The sequence below is a fragment of the Gossypium arboreum genome, chromosome 2, assembly GCF_025698485.1.
Source record: "Gossypium arboreum isolate Shixiya-1 chromosome 2, ASM2569848v2, whole genome shotgun sequence".
In the NCBI taxonomy this organism is placed as follows: Eukaryota; Viridiplantae; Streptophyta; class Magnoliopsida; order Malvales; family Malvaceae; genus Gossypium; species Gossypium arboreum.
Genome location: NC_069071.1, coordinates 107,167,659 through 107,192,079, shown reverse-complemented (window position 1 = coordinate 107,192,079; position 24,421 = coordinate 107,167,659). Strand labels below are relative to the sequence as shown.

The window sequence follows — 24,421 nt, the reverse complement described above, 5'->3', positions numbered from 1 at the left end:
AGGGAGGGAGATAATGAATAGTGGGGGGTTTATATAGATTTTGGGGTACACGACTGTGGGACAAGCTCGTGTGGCCTTATTTTTGCCCGTGTGTTTCGTAAATTTTGAATTTGGGCACGTTTGACATTTGGCCCACGCCCGTTTTCTTTAGGCGTGTGGGTGCACACGGCCGTGTCACACAACTGTGTCTTGCTTCGTTCGCTTCTCCCATGCTCGTGTACATAGGTCAACGCCCGTGTTAATTTGACAGATTTGCCCACAGGTAATGGGCACAAGCGTGTCGCATGCCCGTGCTAATTTGACAGGTTCACCCACAGTTTCAAGGCACAGGTGTGTCGCACGCTCGTATTATCTTGGCAGGTTCGCCCACGGCCATGTCGCAAGTTTATGGTGACTTATCGCTTCCTGTGTTGGGGAAAAAATTTTGCTCTGTTTTCACACGGCCTAATGCAGGCCTGTGTGCCTGGTCTTGTGGTCTTTAGAAAGCCTGCGTTCCATGATTCGGTCAGTATGTTAGATGTTAAAAGCTAAAATGTAAAGAAATTAATACTATTAGTACTCGGGTTGCCTCCCGAGAAGTGCTTATTTATAGTCTAAGGTCGACTTACTTCTCTGGTGTGTGATCATAGTGGCTTAAGGAGTTTACACTCCTCATCCCTGCTGCCAATTTTATCAACGTAAGGTTTAAGATGAGTAATATTTACCTTGAACGTGCCGAATTTAGGATGATTTACCTCAACTGTACCTTATGGAAAAATGCTTAATACCGTAAGAGGGATTTCTTCATTCGGTTCAGAAGTGGCAATTCGAGGATCTGGTGCATTTAATAGTACTTTGTCTGCAACCTTTAGTTGATTTGGTAAGGTAATGAGCTTGTCCTGGTTTTGTTTATTGTGTGTTCCCGGTTCATGTGTCTGCCATTCATCTAGCTCCTCGATTTGTAACATTTTTTCTTCATGGATTGGTTCTTTGTTATTGCTTGGCTCATGTATGTTCTTCGAACCTATTTCATGCAAAGAAGGTTGCACCATTTAGTTAGTTTTAATAGAATGATTTGGACAATCACCTTCAATTTTTGATGTGTTATTCGAATTACAAGCTTGATGTGTAATTGTTTCGTCCTCCACACGAAGTGTGAGCTCACCTGTGCCAACGTCAATAATCATTCTAGCGGTTGCTAAAAAGGGCCTTCCTAAAATTAAGGGAATGTTACTATCCTCTTCTATGTTTAGAACAACAAAATCAACTGGGAATATAAATTTTTCAATTCTAACGAGTACATCTTTAATAATACCCCTAAGAAAACTGATACTTTTATCTGCCAATTGAATGCTCATCCTAATTTGTTTGGGTTTCCCTGGACCTAGTTGCTTAAATAATTTGTGAGGCATGACATTGATACTAGCCCCTAAATCAGCCAGCGCGTTATTAATGTCTAAGCTACCGATTAAACAATGAATCGTAAAACTCCCTGGATCTTTGAGTTTGTTGGGCAGCTTATTTTGTAGAATGGCTGAGTAGACCGCGTTCAGCTCCACATGCGATGCTTCATCTAACTTCCGTTTATTTGCCAGAAGCTCCTTTAAAAACTTGACTGCATTTGGCATCTACGAAAGGGCTTCAATAAACGGTAAGTTAATATGTAGTTTCTTTAAAAGTTTAAGGAATTTACCAAATTGTTCGTCTGATCAGTCTTTCCTTGTCACATTGGGGTATGGTACACAAGGTTTATATTCTGTACTTACCGGCTTTAGCTCATTATGGCCTACCTCATCCTTACATTTACTTACCACCGTTTTTGGCCTTGGTTCTGCAACTAACCCTTCCTCATCTTGAATGGCAATCGCGTTGAGTTGTTCCCTTGGGTTAGATTTAGTGTTGCTTGGTAGGCTACCTTGTGGTCATTCGGAAATCAACTTGGCGAGCTGTCTAATCTGAGTTTCGAGCCCCTGGATTGATGCTTCTTGATTTTTGAGTGTCATCTCGGTATTCTGAAAATAAGTTTCTAACACCAAGATGAATTTGGTTAGCATCTCCTCAAGGTTCGACTTTTTCTCTTACTGGTACGGTGGTTGCTGAAAGCTTGGAGGGGGTGGTGGTCTCTGATTTCCTTGGCCTCCCCATGAAAAATTTGGGTGGTTCCTCTAACTTGTATTGTAAGTATTTCTATAAGGATTGTTTTGTGATCGATGACTATTACCCATGTAATTTAACTGCTCATTCTCTATGTTGTGGCCATAAGATGGGGATTCTGAACTGCTCGATCCACCTGCTTCACATTGCATTACTGGGTGTACCTGTGAGGAACCAAGTAAACCATCAATTTTTCTATTTAATAATTCTACCTGATTGGAGAGCATGGTGACCGAATCGATCTTAAAAATGTCAGCTGCTTTCGTTAGCTTTATCTTCATGACTTGTCACTGATAGTTATTCAGTGACATCTCTTCTATAAATTCATAAGCATCTTCAGGTGTTTTATTATTGATGGTTCCGCCAGCGGCTGCGTCGATCAGCTGTCGAGTCGAAGGATTCAGGCCATTATGAAACGTTTGAACCTGTAGCCAGAGTGGTAACCAATGGTAAGGGCATCTTCTCAAGAGGTCCTTGTATCTCTCTCATTCATTGTAGAGTGTTTCTAAATCCATCTGCACAAAAGAGGAGATATCATTGCGTAATTTGGCTGTTTTAGCTGGCGGAAAATATTTTAATAAAAACTTTTCGGTTATTTGTTCCCAAGCAGTGATTGATCCATTGTGGCAACGAGGTCAACCATTGTTTAGCCTTATTCTTCAATGAAAAGGGAAACAACCGAAGGCGAATGGTGATATCAGAAACACCATTAATTTTAAAAGTGTCACAAAATTCTAAAAAATTTGCGAAGTGAGCATTGGGATTCTCGTCCTGCAAACCATCAAACTGAACAAACTATTGGATCATTTGAATGGTGTTAGGTTTCAGTTCAAAATTATTTACAGCAACAGCAGGCCTAACTATGTTCAATTCAGTTCCTGTTAAAGAAGGTTCAGCATAATCATACATAGTGCGCAGAGTAGGATTCTGATTAACAACAATCGTAGGAGGTAGCGAATTTTCTTGGTTTTCAGCCATCTCCTCGGTTATGGTAGAAGTATCGTCCTCTTGCTCTTCTTCTGTGTATCATAAGCTTCACCTTATTTCTCTCCGGTTTCTACGAACTGTGCGGTCGATCTCACCATCAAACAGTAATGGTCCTGATGTGTTTCTTCTAGTCATAAACTAGAAAAACCTGTCAGAAGAGAATAAATGAAGAATTAGAAAATAAAATAAAAATTTAAATTGCAATAAAAGTAAAATGGCTAAAGAAATAAAAACGGAGTGTTCCTAATATCCTAGTTCCTCGGCAACGGTGCCAAAAACTTGATACGTGATATTAGTGACAGGTTTTAAAGATTTATGAATGAATCGTTCTTGAGACTAACTTATTATCACGATTAAGGCAAGTGTGCCTATCGAACAGTAGAATAGTTCAACAAGACCAGATTGTCGAACCCAAAGGAACCACGAGTACTAGTATTTACTTTTTTATTATTATCTAGCCTAAAAATTAAGAGGTTTGGTTATCTAAACTAATTACTAAACTAAGAATACACAAAAAGAAAATTTGGGAAAATACTTTTGGGAAAATTCGATTGATTAAGACAATACCTAAGGAAAAATCCACTTAGACTTCACTTGTTATTTGACTTTGAATCAGACGATTTATTCATTTGACTTGATCTGTAGAAATCCCTAAGTTATATTATTATCTCTCTCTAGACTAATAACACCTAACCCTAGGTTGAATAATTGAAATCTCTTTCTAATTAACACCTTAGAATTGCATGAACTCGATCTATGGATTCCCTTATTAGGTTTCACCCTAATCCGACAAAATCTTGTCACCCTATCTCTAGGCGCGCAATCAACTCCACTTAATTATGACAATTTTAACTCTTAGACAAGGTCTATTCCTCCTCTGAATAAGAGCTTAACTTGAATCAATATCCTGGAATATTAAAACAAGAATTAAAAACACATAATTAAGAACAAGTCAAATATTTATCATACAATTCAGATAATAATAACAAGATCCGTCTTAGGTTTCATTCCCCTTAGGTATTTAGGGGGTTTAGTTCATGATTATAGAAGAAAACATCTCAAAAGCATAAAGATAACAAAACATAAGAAAACCCAAAACTCCTGAATGAAAATTGAAGGGAAATCTTCAGTCTTGATGATGAATCCAGCTTCTGAGATGAATCAACCGGCTTTCCTTGAGTAATTTCCTGCTTCCTACTCCGCATCTCCCCCCTTTCCTCAGTGCTTCCTTAGGTGTTTAAATAGGCTTTAGAATGCCTAAGAGCTCTCAAAATTGGCCTTTTCCGAATAGGGTTATACTTGGGCTCGACAGGGACACGCCCGTGTGCGATAACTTTAGCCCGTGGTCAAGGCTGTTGAATAGGCACGGGCGTATAGTCTACTCGTGTAAGTCATGCTTCGATCCTGCCAAAGAGACATGGCCTTGTGACACGCCCGTGTAAGGAAGTCCAGGCCGTATTGATTTTCCATGTGGGTCCATTTTCTCTATTTTCGGCCCATTTCTCGCTCTTTTTACTCTCCTATTCTCACCTAAGTACAAAACATGAAATTAAAGGATCAGGGGTATCGAATTCACCAAATCTAAGGAGAAACCATTCATAAATGGGCTAAGCATGGGATAAAAATATGTAGAAATTACGATTTATCACTCACAGTGTTTGAGGTTTCGTCAAAGTTTAGCTTCCAAGGATGACCTTCTTGAGAGTCTTCTTTAGTGGTTGCAACATACATTATATCTTCATTCAGGAAATCAAAGTTCAAAGCCTCGTAATCTTCTAGAGCTCTATTGGCCAGAAAATTTGCTGTTGCGCTCCCTTTTATAGCCTTCTGATTCATATAGACTATATCAAATTCGGAAAGCAGAATTTACTACCGAGCCATTCTTCTATTCAAAGTAGTCGACACCATCATGTACTTTAGAGGGTCCAGTTTTGAGATGAGCCAAGTTGTGTGGTAAAACATTTACTGTCTCAGTCTTCGAGTTGTCCAGATCAAAGCGCAACAAAACTTCTCAATTGGCGAATATCTTGTCTCACATTCAGTGAATTTCTTACTGAGATAATATATCGCTCTTTCTTTTCTTCCTGACTCATCATGTTGACCAAGCACACATCCAATGAAATTTCTGAATATTGTTAAGTATAGGATAAGCGGCTTATCTTAGCTGAGAGGCATCAGCACTGGGGCATTGGATAGGTAATGTTTGACTTTGTCAAAATTTTTCTGACATTCCTCATCCTATACACCTGGATTTTGTTTCTTAAGGAGACGAAATATGGGGTCGCATTTCTCAGTCAGTTGTGAAATGAACCGGGTGATGTAATTCAATCTCCCTAAGAAACCCGGACTTCTTTTTGAGTGCGTGGTGGTGACAACTCCTGTATAGCCTTGACTTTGTTCTGGTTGATCTCAATCCCTTTTTCACTGACCACGAATCCTAGTAATTTTCCCGACCTAGCTACTAAGGTACATTTTGTTAGATTAAGCCTTAACTAGAATTTTCTCAACCTTAAGAACAATTTCCTTAGGACTTACACATCTTCTTTTTTTGTTTTGGATTTTGCAACCATGTCGCCAACATAAACTTCAATTTCTTTGCAGATGATGTCATGAAACAAGGTTACCATGGCTCTTTCATTCATTTCTTCTGCATTTTTCAGTCCAAATGGCATCACCTTATAGCAAAATGTTCCCCACATGGTTCCAAATGTGGTTTTCTTCATGTATTTAGGATGCATCTTTATCTGGTTGTATCGTGAGAAACCATTCATGAAAGAGAACAGTGAGTAACCTGCCGTGTTTTCCACTAAAGTGTCGATATGAGGCAACATGAAATTGTTTTTTGAATTGGCTTTGTTCAAATCCCTGTAGTCTATGCATATTCGTACTTTCCCATCTTTTTTAGGGACGGGACGATATTGGCTATCCATTCTGGGTATTTAACCACTTGTAAGAAATTTTTTTTTTAACAAAACGTCAGGCCTCATCCTTCGGAGCTTCTATTGAACTAGCTTACACTCTTCCTTTATGGGGAGCCGGTATACCATGATATCAGTACTTAACCTGGGCATATCTTAGATTATCTCAATAAGGTCTCGCTTTATCTCTGTGGCAATGCAAGCTCCAATCTTCACCTCTTTTTCCACTCCTAAGCTCACAATTTCTACCGACTCTTTGGAAGGTAGGATTTGTTTCTCATCTTATTCTACCATCCTCAACAAATCAAAAGATAGATTACAGCCTTGATCATCTTCAAAATCCTAAGAATCCTATATACATGTATCTTGCTCAAAAGGAGACTCTGAGTTAGTAGCAGCGTCGCTCATATAATTAATATCTGGAAACCTGTTATAGGGATGAAGAAAAATCCAAAGAACAAAAGAATCTAAGAATAATTATCTGTATGGTATGATTATGAATGAAATGGAAAGAATAAAAGAATATTTTCTCAAGATGATACGCAAAGATGCATTTTATTGAAATAAAGATGTTGGACATAAGCCTATTTCAGAAAAGGATTCTTATTGCTCCTAGGCTTAGAGCAATAAGCGTGTTTTGAACATTATTCTGAATTAGCTCTAAAAAATACAGAAATCTCTTCTACAGTCCAATTGTTTAGAATACTTTCAGGTACATAGGGGTAGATGCTTGATAAATTTTCTCCCCCAATTCCTTCTTTGGATATGACGTTGATGTTCAGATTTCCCAACATTTCTTCTGTAGTTTCTTTCCTTAACATCTTTCGTTCAGGGTGAATAGTTCCTCCTGACACAAAAGTTCTGGATATATAGGGAAAGGTTATCGATTCCCACTTGACCTCTTCCCTACTCAATCGTGCTCTTCTCCTTTCCTGCTTCTTTTCCAGCTCTCTCTTCTTTTGCCCATATCTAGCTTGTATCCTAAGCCAAAGCGATCTTGTTTGTCCATTAGCATTGGTGCCTTGACCCTTCCTTGTAGGTATTTTTCGAATCCTTTCCCAGGTAATGCTCCTTTCCCAACTGTCAGTTGCAGGCCCGTCCTCATGGTCTTGGATATTTTGGGCACTGGGATTTTGTTCCCTTTGGCAATGAAGGTTGCATTCACAAATTCAAGCTATCGAAATGAACATTCTATTGCCTCATCATCCGTTCCTATGTATGCGTGCCACTGGTTACGGATGCAATAATATCTTCTTCCATGTTTATCGTCACCAATCGACCCTCTGTCACCAACTTTAGCTTTTGATGCAGTGATGACGGCACTGTCCCAGTTGATTGAATCCAAGGCCTTCCTAACAAGCAATTAAAAGAAGGCTTGATGTCTACCACCAAGAAATATACCTCATATATGTTTGGACCAATTAAAAGGGGTATCTCAATCCTTCCCATCACCCTCCTTTTAGTACCATCGAATGCTCTCACTATGTTTTGGTACATCTTCATATTAGAGCTATCCACAGGCAATCTGTTCAATGTGGATAAGGGTAAAACATTCAGTGTAGATCTATTATCAATTAACACCCCTGGTAATGTATATACTTTGCAGCGGGTGGTTATATGCAGAGCCTTTGTAGATCCCATACCCCCCGGGAGGTATTTCATCATCATTTAAAAAGATAAAGTTTTCGGCACTTATATTGTTAACTAGGTGATCCAACTTGTTCACAGAGACGTCATTAGTGACATAAGTTTCATTCAACACCTTCATCAAAGCGCTACGATGAGTCTCTGAGCTCAAGAGCAATGGTAGTACTGATATGCGAGCTGGCTGCTTGTGTAGTTGTTCTACAACACTATACTCACTGTGCATTAGGAATTTCAAGAATTCCTTAGCCTCTTTCTCAGTTACCGACTCATTAACAAGCGATTCAAGTCTGGCTGTCTTCTCATTCTTTTGTTCAACTATCGAGGCTTTTCCTTTAATGGGCTTGACTTTTGTATTTGTGGGATCATAGCGCCTTCTAATTCTTGTGTAAGAACCCATATCCTGGCCCTTTTATGTAATGCTAACTGGGTTCTTCTCTCCCGGGATCGTCACGTTGCAGTCATAATTCTAGGGAACCTTCTTGCTGTCCTTGTAAGGAAAAGCTACAAGTTTATAGATTATGACCCTTGGTGCAATTTGTACTCTGGCTTCATTACTTCTTGGTCGTGAAATAATAACCACTGGGTGGTTGACTTTATATACCTTTTCTGTTGATCATTCTTCTAATGCGCACACATCTTCTCCTTCCGAGCCTTTTATATATTCAAAGAATTCTAGCTCTTTATTATCCATCAGACTTTGCACTAGGGCCTTCTTCAGTATGGAACTCACAGTAGTTCCTCATCCTTTTGGGTCACTCCTCTGAATCATGTTTGATTGATCCTCCCTCTACCATTTTCTTCCAAACCCATTTCAGTGGGGTTTTCGGTTCCGCTACATTCATCTTGGTTCTCTTCCTTCCACTCTCAATTATCACATTTACCCCTTTATCAGAATGACTGGGTAATGGATTTCTTGCCATATTAGGTCTCGATGGATCATCAAACTTCACAATGCCCATATTAATGAACCTTTCAATTAACTTTTTAAAAGTGGTACAAATCCCAATTGAGTGTCTCGTGATTCCCGCGTGGTACTCGCATTGAGCATTCTCATCGTACTATTTGGAGAATGGAGGTTGTATAGGTTGCAAGTAGAAAGGGGATACCACATGTGCATCAAATAGACTTTGATACAGCTCCCTATATGTTATCGGGATAGGTGTGAACTAGAGCCTTTCTGTATTTGGCTTTGGGTTGGATTCTTGCCTTGGAGGGCCCTAATGGCTAGTAGTTACTGTCTTTAGCTGGCCTACAGTGATTGGTTTTGAATAACCCTTGTTATATATGCTTAAATTATTCAACTCATTTTCTTTCTTCCACGGGGCTGATCTTTTTGCGCTTTCCCCCGCGTCTATCTTACCATTTCTCACTGTATTTTCAACCATTTCACTGGACGTTACTATATTCGAGAAGTTCTAAGTAGCACTTCCCAATATATAGTTGATGAATGGGGCTATTAAAGTATTGATGAAAAGCATTGTAGTTTCTTTCTCCAAAACAGGTAGCTGGACTTGCGTTGCCACCTCTGTCCATCTTTGGGCATATTTCCTGAAGCTCTTACTTTGCATCTTCTCCATATTTTGCAACGTGATTCTGTCAGGTTTCATGACCGTCACATAACTATATTGCTTCATAAAAGCTTGTGCTAAGTCTTTCTATGAATTGATTTTGGCATGACTCAATTGGTTGTACTATTTATCTGCTGACCTGATCAAATTGTCTTGGAAGCAATGAATTAATAATTGGTCATTATTAAAGTATCCTGTCATCATTTGACAAAACATCGTGATGTGAGCTTCAGGACAGCTAGTCCCATTATACTTTTTAAACTCTGGAGTTTTAAACTTTGGAGGGAGCACTAGATCTAGGACCAAACTCAAGTCCTTAACATCAATTCCGTAATGATAATTAGTGTTTTCCATTGCTCTAAATTTTTCTTCTAACCATCTACACCGATCTTCAAGTTGCTTTGGCAGATTGACTCTTGCTTTTTCCATTTCTGCCATATCATCTAGATCAGGAACAACAGGATTGGTTAGATTATCCCCCGGATTGGAGCCTAAGCTTGTTTGGTAGTTCATCGGGGCCAAGGTACCGACTTGATACTGTTATGGTCTGATTGTAACGGGTACCCTTCGTGGGTACACATCTAGTTGTGCCTGGACATGTATCAGGGTAAAACCGGGGGGTAAGTAAGGTCATCATTATCATCCCCTGAGTCGACCACAATGCTCTTCCCCTTTTCAAGTCCTCTAGCCAACAAATGCGTCAATTGGCTTATCATACTTCTTTAGAATTCTTGTATTTGATCCTTCATCTCCTATTTTACTTTTGCTAACTATTCTTGCGGCTGCGCTTGCAACTAATCTTGCATGTCTTTTTGAATATGTTCTAGTCTTTCCAGTATTTGATCCATTACTTTGGTTTTGGCGTGAGTACTGTAACGATATTTGGTTGGTTGGCTCTTGTTGGTTTCCAGGTTAACTGTCATAATTTAGATTAATTAGGGTCTTTTTGTGAAATTTAATGCATATGATGCAATGCAATGCAAATGCATGCAATGAATGTAAAAATAGGCATTGACTTTGATTCAATTTTATTTGAAAAACTTTACTGGAAAACAAATTTTTCTTTACATAAAACGGATTACATATACAGCTTTGCCCTAATACTCAAAGCCTTAACTTTCCTAAGAAGCCAAGCAAGCTCTCGACCCCAATCTGATTCTGATTCATTTTTCAAGCATAGTATGTCAGCCTAACCTGCTAGGGTTTGCAAATAATCGGCCACCTCTCGTACTTGAGCCACAGCATCACCCATGATATGCTCTTTATCCCTGATCTGACCTTGAGAATGGTGAAGTTGATATTTCTAATATTCATTGTTTGCTTCAAGGAGTTTAACTTGGAGTTCACAATTTTATAATGCGGTCTCGAGCCATTCTATCTTTCCTTTTAGCTTTTCAATTTCATTTAGGCTTGCTTTCAACTCAACTGCGGAGTTGCGACTACGATACTGATGAAGTGACTTTTCTAGTTCTACTACCTTGGCTTTTAATCCAATCTTTTCACTTTTACTTTCTGACAAACTCCTTTCTAAAGCCTCTTCTCGAACCTGAGCATCTTGGAACTTCCTTTTCCATCGATCAGCTTTAATATTTTCTTCATTGATCTCTTGTCGCCATTGTTCTGATGTTTTCCCTAGCCTAGCAGTCTTATCGATTAGCGCAACTTCTTATAATTCGTTTTTAGACTGTCCAAGTCTTCCCCAGCCTTATTCTTTCAATTTCTCAATTTCTTGGCTTCTAACTTCTAGACATCAACATTTAATTCTAGTTGCATCTTTTGCCTCCTCCAATTGTTCTATCTTCTTTCTTAGCTCTGAATTCCTCTTTTTAAAATCCTGTTTTATGATCTCTAGTTTAGACGGAATCACTTACAAGTGTTCTTCCATTAGTCGAGTGATGTCCTGACTTGGCACAGAGATGTTGTCATTGACTCTTTTACCTCACCACCCATCATATTTAGGGGTCATCATTGGATTTGCGGTAAATCTTTTCATTCTGTGGGTTTAGTTCCAAGCATTAGATATTTCTCAAACCTTTGTCTTGTAATTATTGCCCTTATATGAAAACTCACACTGGGCCAGCCCTTGCGTTGTTGGTATGAACTACCTCGATCTATACTGCCTTAACACAAGTAGAGAAGCATATCCAATAGCACCCCATATCCTAAGTAGAGGGACCCAATCGAAGTCTCCACACCGGTACAAAATCTCACTAGGGATCATCCAAGGAGCCTTCCATTCAATGTCCTTGTCTTAGAGATTTTAGATAATCGCCATCCATTTTTCTTCCGAAATATTGTCTCGCCTCGGAATAGCTACTAATTCTTTCAATGGAGAGTAGTTCTCAGAGAATACTCAATAAGAAACTTTTTTTACCTTCCAAAAGTGGCTATGAAACCATGCTAGCAAGAGTTGTGCACACCCGATGAACCTACCTTCACCCGCCCTCCGACATGTATTCAAAGATCAGAAAGTTTTGGCCAAGATTGCCGAGACGAGTGTGACCCTTTTTATCAAGCCGGTCAAACAAATCTGAAACTGCCTCATCGACTTTTTTCTTTGTGTCCAGATATGCCAAAATCAAATCTTGCAAACTTTTCTAAAGGATGCATTTACTATCTCCTTTTTGCTTAATCCGGGCTACAACCCATTGCTCACTCGTCCTCGTGATACTCATTAGCTTATTTAAGAAAGTCGGGACATTGGCAGCTCTGGAGTAAGCTTTGTCGGCTTAAATCTTTGGGCAACGAAGCAAAGTTGTATACTCCTCCACAGTAGGTACCAAATCTACCTTCCCACAGGTAAAGTAGCTATAGGCAAGATTCCAAAATTGAGCCAGAGCTCAAAACAAGTGCTTGTCCACTTTGATATCGAGTAGATAAGGCTAGTCACCATAATTACAGTAAAATAGCTGCTTGATTTCATCTTTCCATCGGTCTCATATTTCTTTCAACGTTTGAAGGCTATTCTGAGTCACACTGATACGAGTGAAATCTCATAGTTCTGACACATACCCATCCGTTAGACTATCACCCTTCTTTAATTGCGTTTTCTCGGACCATATTTGGACAACCGCATTATCTTCCACTTTATCAAGAAATCCTTTCTCCATGACAAGCTTCCTATTTAGTAACTGAACGTAAATCAACACCTTTTTTGTGATGAAACAGCCATGCAATCACAGTCAAAACAAAACAAGTCAGTACATTGCATACCAAGCTAGAATTTAAAGCAAACAAGAAATAATAAATAGAGCACCTATTCAGGTGACCACTAGGGTTTAGTGTGGTTCTACCTAAGGTAAGCTTTTAGGGCTCATTATATGCGGTTCGATTCTAAAGTAAGGGTACTTGAACCAGCAGATTCCTCGATCCTCACCCATTATAGGCTCATACGGACCGAGTTCAGTTCAGGGGAATACATTTCCCTATGGCTATACGGAGATGAAAATCTCACGAAAACATAGGTACAGATGTATCCCGAAAGTGATCCACTATCCTATACGGAGGTGAAGACCTCACGAAGGAATAGTTTTTCACTCCCACTTAAAAGGGTATAACCGACCGGTTATGAAATGCAATATGTGAAAATATATCCAAAGACTCGAACCAATAAAGCAAATATATCAAAATGATGCAGATCATAAAAATGAAATGCAATGAAAGGATCGTAAATTTAAACCAAATTATCAATTTTTGACAAAAAGACAAGAAATAATCAACTTGTGGCTTGACTCTCCCACTCTCCTGTTTGGTCCCCAGTGGAGTCGCCAAGCTGTCGAAACCATTTTTTGAAATCGATTTATTTAAAAAAAATGAAAAATGGGAGTCGCCACCAATATTTTTTTTATAAGGTGTGATCGAATCACCTCATACTTTGATCTTTTTAATAAAAGATTTGATTTATTAAAACAATGTTTTTCGGTCTACAAAAATCCGAAAATGGATTCGGGAGTCGGTGATGTACGAGGAAGGATTAGCACATCCTAACGCCCAAAATTGGTAACTAATTGATTAATTAATAACTTAATGTCGAAAGTTGAAAACTCGAAAAGAATTTAAAGTACGATCCCTATTTGTATTAATGTTATTTTTACTTAAAAATTGCTTGAATAAATTAAAACGTACGTTAAAGACCCTCTCGTCTCGAGATAACAAAATATCACATCTCCTAAGTTAGGACAAGACACATTGAATCCTTGAGAATAAGCTTGCCTTTTATTATTATTATTTTTAATCTCACGTATTTTAATTTTAAAAGGATATTTGGTCATTTAGGTTCAACGAGAAAAATCAAAACCCCGTAAGTTAGGGTATGACTTCTCGAATCTCCAAATACGGAATATTGCTTTATTTTGAAGATTTTTGAATAATAACAAATGTAATATTTAAATGATGTGTATTTAAAATGATGAACTAACTTAAAATAAAGATGAAAATGGAAATGCATGTTTAAAAGGGATAAATAATATGACATGAAAATATTAACAATATTAATAAAATAATAAAATAACAAGTGCATAAGACAAAAATAAATAAATAATAACGACAATAAATAACAAATGCACAAATAAAAGGGTATAAACAATTTGATTTTTCGAAAAAAAAGCAAATAAAGAAATAATAATTAAATGAATGAATAAAATAAAAAAAGTTAGTAAGAAAAAAATTTTGAAGTTAAATAAACCAAGGATCGAATTGAAATCGAAATAAAATAAGGGGTATAAATTGTAAGTAATGAAAAAGGCTGATAAGGATCAAAGTGCAACGCGCTAAAAAGGACAGGGACTGAATAGGAAAATTTTCCCTTGTCTTTATGAGCACTGTTTCTCAAGGGGACCAAAATATAATGCGCGTAAAAGGGCGAGGACCAATTGGGAAATTATTCCATGGCCCACTGAACGAACATTCAATAAGGGACCAGAATAAAAATAAAGTAAAATTAAGTGATAAAATTAAAAAGTAGAACGGTATTAAATTGAAGCAGGTCACAAAAGCGGAAGGACTAAAAGGGTAAAAAGACCCTTAGTCAAAAACACGCGAATCCTGAGGATGGATCGGGTCAGACGCGAGTCAAAAGCCAAAACAACGTCGTTTTGGCATCTGGGAGTCAAGCCCAAAACGGAGTCGTTTTATATCCCTATAAATGCCAAAAAATCTCCAAAAAATCTCCAAAAAATCATTTTAACCCTTTTTCAAAAAAAAACTTAACCTTTTTTTTTATTTTTTCCTCTCTAGCCCCTTTGGCTGGCCTTGGCTCCTGCCATTGACCACCGTGGTGGCCACCAGTCGTCGGTGACGGCGTCGCTGTCCACAATGGCCGGAAAGTCCAAAGGTCTCACCTTTTGTTCCTTTTTTCGAGTAGAATCCCGATTTAGGGTTGAAAAGGCCAAAAAAGCCCTCAAAAATAAAAAAGAAACAAAGAATCCTTCGTTTCTTCTCACTTCCGTCTCAACCATTCGGCGAACCCCTAAGGGTCCATCGGTCTTCCAGAACGGAGGGAAAAGCAATGACTATAGAGGTATATAAAATTTAGTTTTTTATTTTATTTTATAAATCTCAAAATAAAAGATAAAAATGAACATAAAAAAAAAATCACATTTCTTATTATATTCAATCTCTCTTTTTTTTTTGTTTTCTTCTATGTTTTTCAAAAAGGAACCCCCTTTTACAATCAGTTCAATAGCTTTTATAGCTGATTTACATTCTTTTTTTTTTTTGTATATTTTCTTTTATGTTTTTCAAAAAGGAACCCCCTTTTACAATCAGTTCTCCTTGTAGGCAAAGGTGGCAGAGCAGTTGGTGGAGTAGGTGGTGATAGAGGCTAGGTTTTTTTGTGTTTTCTGTTTAGGTGTTGTGAGCTAGGGTTGTTTTGGGCCATTGGGTTTTTTATTATTTGGGTTTTGTAATTTAGATAATAGGTTTTTAAAATTTGGGCTTGTAATTTGGGTTTGATTTTTTTGTAATTGGACTTGTTGTTATTTCATTTTTTTATTTTTTTTGGTTTTTTTTGTTTGGGTCGGGAAATCTGGGCCTTTACACTTGGCATGATAGTAAATAACTTTAAATTTTTTTTATTATTAGACTACTAAGTTCTAAATACTACACTATAAATAGGTATTGAGTAAGTGAATATACCAAATGATATAGAGAATTTAGGGAAAAAAATATGTTAGTATGTATGATAAATAGTTGAATTTGTGATTATTTGATTGATTAAATTTGTGAATATACCTAAGCATGACCTAATGCATTGTTTGGTATTGATCTGTTGTAATCTGGTGTAGTAGATTAAACTAGTTTTAAAATTTAAGGAGCTTGAATACAATCATTTTTGTTATGTTTTAATTGGGTTTCTTTAGTTTTACTTACATTCAATAAAATGTGCAAATTGAGTTTTTTATTGACTTTAAGGGCCAAATGAGGCCTAAGGGGGGTTAACATACTTCGTGAGTGTGCATGAGACCATTAGAAGGCGTTTTGGGTCAATCCTGGAAGCTATGTCACAACATGGGTGATCTGATGTAGTAACATAGAGCACAAAATGAATAAAGTAAGAAACTGCCTTCAATGTCGCGACACGGGCTGAGGGTGTCACGACATACCCCTAAAGACAGTTGTAAAAGAGTAGATTGGTTGCTATGTTACAACACACGTCCTGGTGTGTCGTGACATCGACTCTGTTACGAGAATAGAACACAAAGTAGGGCGTTTTGGTCTGCATAATCAAACTTAAAGCTCGAGAATGTCAGCTAACCTAAGGTTAAGAACGATGGCTACCTGAAGGCTATAAATAGGCTCCTTTAGCACACATTATACAGATCATTTGATTAGTTGAGATTCTCTCTTTAGATTTAATTTTGTTTTCTTCCGTTTTTAGAGTTTCGTTTATTTTGTTCTTTATTTTCTTTCAAAAGATTTAAGTTGTAAAAGAGAGCAACTCTTGTGGATTAGCATTCATTATCAATATCGATCAGGCTTTTTTTAAACTCTATACTATTCGTTCACTATGATTAATTGGTCCATCTACTCTTTATTATTTATGAAAGCCATGAGGAACTAATCCTTCTATGGGGGATTAGAGAGTGGAAGCATGACATTTTAATTGTTTTTAGGGTTATTCAACGGATCAATTGTTTGGGAAAGGAAGAATGTAAAACAACCCCTAGGCCTGACAACCCTAGAAAGTCATCAAGGTGGGAATTAACCCAAAATTGATATTGCCCATTCGTGAACACCTTGACCCCAACCTAGTCTGGATTGTGAGGTTGGAAGATAAGTAGCTCTTGTTGACTCGTTTTGTTAGTGGAACTAATCCTTTTATGGGGGATTAGTGAGTGGATGTGTGATTAATTAATTGTTATATAAGGTTTTCTTTTGGATCAGCTGTTTGGGAGAGGAAGAACTTCAACCCTAGGCCTGATGACCCTAAAAAGTCATTTAGGTGGGAATTAACCTAAAATTGGTATGACCTATCCGTGAACACTTTAGCCCTGAACTGGTTTAGACTGTGAGGTCGAGAGATAATTAGTTCTTTCCAACTCGTTAGTTTAATGGAAGATCGAGAGATCCTGTTAGGGTAGCGGCTAGCTGATTGAGTAGAAATCTGAAATAGGAATTAGTTATGATCACTAAAGCGAGCTAGTCACCCATACTTAGATTTAATTAAGTTAGAATTTATTTATCTGAATTTGTTATTTTTATTTCATTATTTATAAAAACCCAAAAATATTTTCTTTAAATTTTTATCGTACTATAATTTATTTAAACTACTATTACTTCAATTTACATTTCAGTTGACATTAATTTAGTACTCGTCTCATTTGGGTACAATTCTCGGAGTACTTACCTACTTCGTTCAAACTATATTACAACCTGACTCGTATACTTGCGAACACTGCCTCGATTCCATATCATTTAGTGTAGTATTCACACTCTGGATATTGGTATGTCCGGAGGCAATCATCTCCCTTACAGGAATTAGCTACTCATGGTATTCATAATCTTAAACTCAATTGATATAAACATGTAAATAACACGAATAAACCAAAAGAGAAAAAGATATAGAATAATCCTAATTTGTATTGATTAAGTGCGGAATAATGAATCTCTAGATTGGGAAAATGAAATCTCTAGATTGGGAAAACGAATCTTCTCACTTGCAAAGGAAAATAAACCGAATAACTTCGAATAGATAAAAGAAATCTTGGATTGAAATTGATTCCAAGAGAAAAGAACAAAGAGTTTAAGAAAATAAAAGAAAACTAAATCTAAATCCCGCTCTTAAACTACGAGGGTTTTTGGATACGTCTAAGATGACTTAGTTACGTCAAACCCTTAAGGTTTTATTCATAGAAGTGTTAGCAACCCGAATTAGGTCTTCAGTACGTCCTAGGTCTTTGTATAAGTTTGATTGTGTGAGCAAAATTAACCTTGAAGGACTTAGGCTTCACGTTAAGCCAATGTCACGCCATAGACATTGCGTGGCCCGACACAACATGCTTTCTTTGGGCTCTTAGGTTCATTTCATCTTTTTTCGACTTGAGAAGCTTGTGCAACACTCATCCCTTGATTCTATGTCCATTGAGCCCTAAATTCATCATCCTGCACACTCAAATTAACATATTAGAACTATCAAATGCCCATGTCGACCTAATACGTCACTAACACTCAAAATTGTGAAAAAAAACACTTATTTTATTAATATTTAATACTAAACTACTAAACACCTAAAATGCAATAATTAATAATAAAAGTGCTAAAAAAGGCTCTTTAAGTGCAAAAGTATACTAAAATAACTACTACATTTGATGTCAGGTCAACAGTCAACTAAGCTAAGTGGTGGTGACTCAAGCTTTTTAGGTGTTCAACCTTCAGCTTAATTCAAGGCTATTACAATTAACAACAATTTAGAGAAGAGAAAAAATTCTATGGTTAGAATAGAAGGGAATATCGATATCAACTTGCAAGCTCCTCTCTCGAGCAACTGTGTTAGCATACAAATTAATCTTAATGGACAGTCATTGACTTTTATATCACCTGATTGGGTGTTAGCAAAGATGCATTCTACAGGCACAATTTGGGTTTGAGTGTTCGTGACAATGTTGAGGTTGCTGAGGGGAAATGGGTTTCGACGGTGAGGCTATTGAGACTATAACGACTAACTTGAAAGAGTCGGGTAATGATGGAAATGGAGATAACACGAGTTTTGAGGGCGTGGAGGATTTGGATCCTAACGATGAGGAGTTGGAACTTCTCGCACGGTTACAAGGTGCTTTTGCTATCTTTTTACCTTTTTTTTATGAATTCTAGGAAATCAATTATCTAGAATTGTCAAGGGTGTAGACACCTTCATTTTTGCAAAATCATAAATATGTTAAGGAGTTCAATCTTGATATGTTTGCTTTGTTAGAGACTTAGATAAGTGGCCATAGAGTGATGATGTTATTCATAAGCTCATTTTTTATCAATCCCATCAGTAGTGGCTATAAGTTTCTCAAGAGGTATTTGAATTTGGCCATAAAATTTGACTTTTTATAAAGATAGATAAAGAATAAACACTTAAACATGATTTAAGGAACTTAGTAAATCAATAAATTGAAGGGGATAAAATGAAATTTATTGGAGCACCTCTGAGCTATTGAATATCAATGCCAACTTATTGTAAAAAATAATTTGTCAATAGCGATTAACTTTTACGATTTTCTACGATTTAGTCCTTATACCTTAAGTTTTAACTGTTTAATAAAATTACCAGAATGAAATTCAATATAACACTATAGTAGACTTGTGAATATTAAATAATAATATTTATGGTCTCGATGATCAGATAATAGGGTTCCAAAACCACTGTTTCGGGTACCCCTTAAAAGTGGACTATTACAGGTTAATGGTCATTAAAAGTAGCTTTGAATAAAAAAAAATGTAAGTCTAATCTCAATTTCTTTTTACTTGAAATCCTGTCTTTTCTAGCAAAATAACCAATTTTCTCTCTGAAGTGTTTTGAAAGGTTTTCTGATTATGCTCTTTCGAGTAGATCATGAAAAAGCCAATTTTTTTACATTGCGGCTAAGGTTTCAACATAAATAAAGGAATCACTTTTGCATCAGTTTTGTTTCTAGATCTTAAAGGTAGATTTTCAACCTTTTTCAACCCGATTCGTTCCTTCTACATGGATTTGCGACTTGGAATCGCTATAATTTATTTTTCCACCGCGCCACGGGGCGTACTAGCAGTTCAACACTAACCAACACTACCATTCATCTAAACTAAACCCTTGGCACTCTTCAAAAATGGATTTTGTTCAGTTCTTGACAATAGCTTAACCACTTGGGTTCTTAGTAGGCCCAAGTCACACTAGCCATCATCCTAGAAGCTGATACTAATTCCATTACCAATAGCCCATCTAAGCCCATTTTGAAGCAGTGAGTTGATTTTCTTAAGAGAGCCCTACATGGATGAAACATTCTTTTTAGTTGGACTTTAATCATTCCTTCGTAGATATTTGTTAGCTAAAACCTTGACCCGCATTTATTTTTGTTCGTGAATCTTTCTTTAGGCTAGTTTCAATAGATAGGCTTGGTTTTTGAATTTTTAAACTCTAATTCCATGCCTACCAATCTACTTGGGTATTGTTAAGTTATCACAACTTATAAGATACAATTTCCTTGAATATTTAGTTCTTCCCTCCCCTTTAATTTTTTCTTCTTTTGATGCAATCCAACCTAGCTAAAGTGATAGCTGGCAAAAATCTACACTGCATATAGTAATTAAGAGTTGTGGCCATAGTCACCTAGATAAGAACTAGTCTTCCAGATAGAGATAATAATTTTCTTTCCAAGAACTCAACTTCCCTTGAACTTTTTTAATGATGAAATCATACCCTTTTTTAGAGACTTTAGACAAGTGAATCAGGAAACCCAAATATTTCCTAAGGTATTTTGTCTCTTGTATTTTAACGGTGTTCACTATTCTAGCTTTACTGTTTTCCTCCTTTTTAGTAGAGAAAAGAACTTTGGATTTCTGTAGATTTATGATTTTCCCCGATTGTTCCATAAAGGTATTAAGAGTAATCATGATGGATTGAGCGAAAATTTTATTAGGTTTTGTAAAGAGAATCACATCATCTGCAAAAAAGAGGTGGGTGAGTGGTGGGCCTCCTCTAGATGCACTAATTGGCTGCCAAGATTTATTTTCAATTTCTCTCAAGATAAGGTGATTTGAGATACTCCATATAGTGGTTGAAAATATAAGGAGGCAACGGATCTCCTTGTCGGATTCTTCTTGTTGGAACAAAATTTTCAAGCTTTGATCCATTGAGGAGAATTGAAATAAATGAAGTGGAAATGCATTGCATGATAAGACAAACCAACTTCTCGAGAAACTTTAAGAAACATAGAATCTTCCTAATGAAACTCCACTCAAGTTTGTCATAGGTTTTTTCAAGACATAAGGTGCTATGAACCAAAATAGCTAACAAACTAAACAAATTGAAACATATGCAAGCAGACCCACTAGAGCCGATATCCCTCTCAAGTCAAGAGTCAGTTCTACCACTGATGGAATTTTTATAAAACTTTGCAGCTAACTTGATCATTGTGGTTTCAACTTCAAGATTAAATCAACTACCATGCTAGCTTTGAGATGAACATGCTTCACCATAATATTTCAGTTCCTACCTCGCAGACTATTGATTCTCCTTGCCAAAGCATAAGCATTTCTATGCGCATCTAGTGTAGTAATCAAATTAATAGCCTACAAGCAGTCAACTACCACTGCAACTTGTTTGTATCCTTTGTTCCAAGCAATCTTAAGGTCATCTACAATAGCCCATAACTTAGGCACATTAGACACACTAACACTCTAGTCCCCTCATTGTTTCAAAGCCCATATTTCAAAGCATAATAAACCTAAGATTAAGAATTGTAATGCCCCCAAAAAGTTTGGTGTCATTAATAGTACTATTTAGGGAAATAAAAGCATAAAAATTTAAAGAAAAAGAATTTATATTTATTAAATGTATTTGTAGATTTAGTTATACACCGAGAAGAAAGTATTAAATGTGATAAATTAAAAATCTCTATCATTAAGTGATATTAAATATATATATAAAAGAAAATGGAAAACGCTCTAGATGTTGATGGTATCTGTTCTCTGCCGGTGGTTGAAGATGGTGGCAGAGTGCGGGTGGACGATGATCCTAATACAAAGAAAATTAGATTCAAAGAAGATAATAATTGGGAAATCACCGATATGTTGGTGGAAACGAGAGCTAGTTCTTCAATCTCCTGGGAGGACAAATTGTTGGGGACTAATCCTGGAGATCTGAATAAGGTTGGAGTGGTCTTTTCTGGTTTCAGTGTCGATGTTGACTTAGAAATTTTGGAGGGAGACATACATAGATCTATGGTCAATGGAATCCACGCCATTGATTTTTCTGAGAGGATTCAACAAATATTATATAAAGAAATGGAGCAAACAGTTGTTATAAAACTGCTTGGAAGGAATACTGGTTATGGAGCTTTAAACAACCGCATAAGCAATTTATGGAACCCTTCCATGCCTTTCCATCTCATGGACATTGAGAATGGATATTTCCTCGCTAAGTTTCAATCCCCAGATGACTATGCTAAGGTTTTGTCACAGGGGCCTTGGATGATTTATGGACAATACCTGACTGTCCAACCTGGGACAAAGGATTTCACTCTATCTCAAGCATATCCAAGCATGGTGTTAGCTTGGATAAGACTACCAGGTCTTCCAGGGTTCCTGTATAAAAGAAGAATACTCGAAGAAATAGGAGGTATGATCGGTAAAGTTGTCCGTTTGGACTTCAATACAGACAGCAGAACTAGGGGAAGGTTTGCCCGAATGGCTGTTTATATTAATCTCGATAGACCCCTGACTACTCAAGTCCTTGTAAACGGGTTACATCAAAAGGTTGAATATGAAGCTCTACCCACGATTTGTTTTACTTGTGGAAAATATGGCCATATTAAAGAGCTCTGTGTCATAGAGCAACCGGGATCGTTATCCGGAAAGGAACAAATCAGTGATATTCCGGTGAAGAGGGAAACCGAAGAAGACGGAGCAACGTACAGGCTATGGATGGTTGTCGAGAATAAAATAGGTACAAATCTAGGAACATTAATTCCAGTAAAGAGAATCTTCGGGATCAAGGAAAATCAAGCTCCAGTTTTGACGCCTTGACAAATATAGAAAATCTGAATTTGAATGTTGGAACAAAGAAGGGAATAGAGGGTCAAGCGGTGGATGTTGGAAAAGTTACTGAGTAGATAAGGGAAAATAATAAGGGAAATGAGCGGATATGGGGAGTTAAAAAGAGTGTCGGGCCTGAGATTTATAAAATGAGCAGGCCTGTTATGGACGGCCCAATAGTCCCTTTCATTGCTGGTAATGTTGAGGCTAATGGTGCAAGAGGTCCAAATGCTTCCACATCGAATGAGGCCACTACCTACGATGGGTCAAGTCGAATTAATGTGCTAGACAAACCAAGCACTAAATTCGGGTTTCAAGTTGACACTACAGGGGGATCTTCTAAGTCTTTAAGTGCTCATGCTATTAGCACGTCGACCGACACTCTAAGTTTTAATTCATCTCCAAATTTTACTAATTTTTTTAATATGAATAATTCTTGTCTTAACCCTATTTTTGTTGGATAGGAGGATAACGATGGTGATGCTTTAGGCATACAGAACAAAGCTGATTTGATGGTGCCAGAATTGGTTGAAATTAAAGTCACCGATCCTATTGGAGGCTTAGATCCTTAGAAACATACTGCAGTATCTTTCAATAAGAAGGAATCAGCTAGAGGGAATTTTTTAAGGAAAAAGAACACCACAGTTTTTGGGGGTAATAAGCCACATACTTTGGGGAAGTCAGTGGTTATTAAAGATGGAGGGTTTGGGGCTACAAAAAAGATAAATAAAGTTACGCATGGGAAAGGGATTAATTTTAAAAATAAAAATTCCTCTAGAGTTCCTTTGAGTGACTTTATGATCAGGTTAGCTCAGACAGTTTCCAATTTGCGAGGTGTTAACTTGGAGGTGACTGGTCAAGGTTCGGGTAATAGTATCCAAGATTGATTCATTTTTTTTTTGGATATTTTGATTTTAATTTTTAGATTTTTACTCTTTTCGTTCCTTTTTATCTTTTTTTATGGATTTAAATTTATCTATTTTCTCTTGGAACTGCCAAGGTTGCGCGAGTAGTAAATTTTTACGGGCTTTTCGTGAGTATAATCTTGAGCATAATCCGGATATTATTTGTCTTTTTGAGCCACGAGTTAGTGGTAAAAAAGCTAATGCTATTATTGATAAGTTGGGTTTTGATTTCTCTCATCGCATTGAGTCTATTGGTTTTGCAAGGGGCATTTGGGTTGGAAGGATAATATTCGCATCAATATTATGCATAACCATCCGATTTATTAGAAGTTTTACCTTCTGGTCCATTACCTTGGCTTATCTTAGGAGACTTCAATGCTATTCTCTCTCCTAATGATAAAAGAGTGATCGGTCAACGGGTAAGAGATGCAAGATTTTTGGGAATTTTGTCGAATCTTGTAATCTGCAGGATCTTGGATTCATAGGTCCTGCTTTTACTTGGAAAAGAGGTAACATTCATGAACGGATTGACCGGGCTTTAGCAAATGATTATTGGATCTCTGCTTTCCCACATACTTTAGTTTATCATCTTAATTGGATCATAGACTTATTCTTATTTCTACTAACCCTGTTCTTAGCCTTCCAAAAGGGAGACCTTTCCGTTTTCTTGCAGGGTGGACAAGACACGCAAATTTCAAAGAGTTGGTCTGTACTAAATGAAGATTTACAGGTAATATGGTTGACTCTTTATCTGACTTCACTATTCATTTCAAAGAGTGGAACAGGTCTGTTTACGAATTTTTAGGAACGCGTAAGAGATATCTCATGAAGTCGCTTAGGAATATTCAAAAGGCTATGGATTGGTCATCCTCTAGTAGACTTGTTGATCTGGAGATGGAGGTTCGAGATGACTTGAAAATTGTTCTTAATCATGAAGAGCTCCTTTGGAGACAGAAGGCCAGATGTGACTAGCTTCAGTTCGGAGATCGTAATACTAAGTACTTTCATAGTCGCACCATGCAAAGGAGGAAACTTAATCACATATTGG

At 37.1% G+C, this 24,421-nt stretch overlaps 1 non-coding gene across 1 annotated transcript; it reads left to right on the top strand.

Moving 5' to 3' along the window:
• The first annotated feature begins 2,574 nt into the window (after positions 1-2,574).
• Positions 2,575-2,681, top strand: LOC128289555 (small nucleolar RNA R71). Its single transcript, XR_008279200.1, has one exon. It is a non-coding gene; the product is annotated as a small nucleolar RNA R71 (small nucleolar RNA).
• Positions 2,682-24,421: the final 21,740 nt, after the last annotated feature.